Source organism: Pinus tabuliformis, chromosome 5_2, assembly GCF_031772625.1.
Source record: "Pinus tabuliformis cultivar Carrire ecotype Pingquan chromosome 5_2, CPIR1, whole genome shotgun sequence".
Lineage (NCBI taxonomy): Eukaryota > Viridiplantae > Streptophyta > Pinopsida > Pinales > Pinaceae > Pinus > Pinus tabuliformis.
Window position 1 is genome coordinate 432,177,115 of NC_142306.1, and position 1,868 is coordinate 432,178,982.

Consider the following 1,868-nt stretch of genomic DNA (forward strand, 5'->3'; position numbering starts at 1 on the left):
TCGTTTTTTATTTCTCTCTGTAAAAGGGGAAGTGTTTTGCATTAAGAATTAGATTAACTTCCTGCAACCTAAAGAATGTAATACATGTTTGGCTATAAACATTTACCAAGTGCGAAATTAATAAGTATGAATAGACAATGGCTATAGTATATTTTTTCATATTTAGAGTCAATACAAAATATAACATACAAAATTTACCAGAAATATATATGTTTATTATTATAATGATTGAAACATATGCAAAAGAATTATTAGGAAGAGTACAAGAGGAGGAGAGGAGCTGAGCGTGTTGTCATGTGCAACGGGTAATCCTATTGATGATTTTTGGAGCTGCGATTGCAATTCGGAATGAAATAGAAAATGACTCGCAAATTGCGGCATTGGATTTGTCAAGAATGCCATTGGAGGCAAAAACTACAAGTTTTATGTGGTTACAAATGTCACTATGGATCATCTTCCACTATGACATGCTCATCCAGGTCAAGGAAGAGCTTGTTATTCACAACTTCAAAACAATCTATGGATGAGGCGCCAAAGTCCACATTGGTAGGGGGCCGTGTATCACCATAAAAGAAGCAACAAGCATCATCATTCATGGCATCCACATTCATGATTGTAAAAGTCTAGGAAACGCTACAGTAAATATGTATCCTCTAAAGAGTGGGTCAAGAAAAATAAATCATGGAGATGGGATTTCGATCTCGACAATGAGGAACATATGGGTGGACCATTTCTCTATGTCTAACTGCGAAGATGGCCTCATTGACACGAGGTGATTTCACATACTCATTCATTCATTAATTGAAATTCACTCTATTTTATTCCTTATCTTCTACCCTCACAATGTTGTGCTTTTCTCCAATGGTAGGTGATGCTATTGGGTCACAGTGACGACCACCATCATGACAAAGTTATGTAGGAAACAGTTGCACTCAAACATTTTGGCCAAGGTCTCATCCAACAAATGCCAAGGTGAATAATTTAATTGTTATTTCATTCATTTCCCATCTTATTTTGAATTTTGTTATGAAGGAAAACTATGAAATAGCTATTATATTATTTAGAAATTAAACTATGAATTAACTGGATGTAGGTGTTGATTTGGATACTTCCATGTGTTTAACAATGATTACACTAAGTGGGGAATGTATGCCATCGGTGGAAGTTAAAAGCCCACCATATTGAGTCAGGGGAATAGATTCATGGCATCTGTAAATCCCTTAGCTAAAGAAGTAACCAAGAGGAAAAATGCCACAAAAAGTGAATGGAAAAAGTGGAACTGGATATCAGAAAATGATGTGATGCTAAATGGTGCATATTTCATGCCATCAGGATCGAAGGTGCTTTCGACCTATGAAACCGCATATAGTGCCAGACCAAAGAGTTCATCCCTTGTGGAAAAGCTCACCAAGAATGTAGGTGTGCTCTAGTGTAAGAAAGGAAATACCTGCAAATTCTATCGTCTTGCCAACCATTATCACGAATGAATTCCCTCAAACATTTTCATTTCTTTTCAAAATAATGTCTTCTTGCATTTGAGTTCCCACAATCATTGTCATTACATTTCAAAACCGTGTCTTCTTGAATGCCCCCCTTCTCAAAGTTCTCAATTCCAAAAATTATCGGCCCTCATATGCATGGTTTGCAACTTTAGCTAATATTGAGGAGCAATTACTTCACATTATATTTTATCCTAAGTTATCCAACATATGGATGTGTAGCTGCTATTTATTACCTTTTCAATTTGGCAGATATAAAATGTTTTTGTTTATAAATATAAGTGATTCATTTTTATATCAAAACATTTAAGAAATTTTCAACCACATTTTCATTATTAGTTGCATGATCAATAGAGTAATTAAGAATAT

General features: G+C 34.9%; 1 pseudogene; it reads left to right on the top strand.

Annotated features, from left to right (window-relative positions):
* The first annotated feature begins 364 nt into the window (after positions 1-364).
* LOC149159488 (putative pectate lyase 18 pseudogene) lies at positions 365-1,487 on the top strand (annotated as a pseudogene).
* Positions 1,488-1,868: the final 381 nt, after the last annotated feature.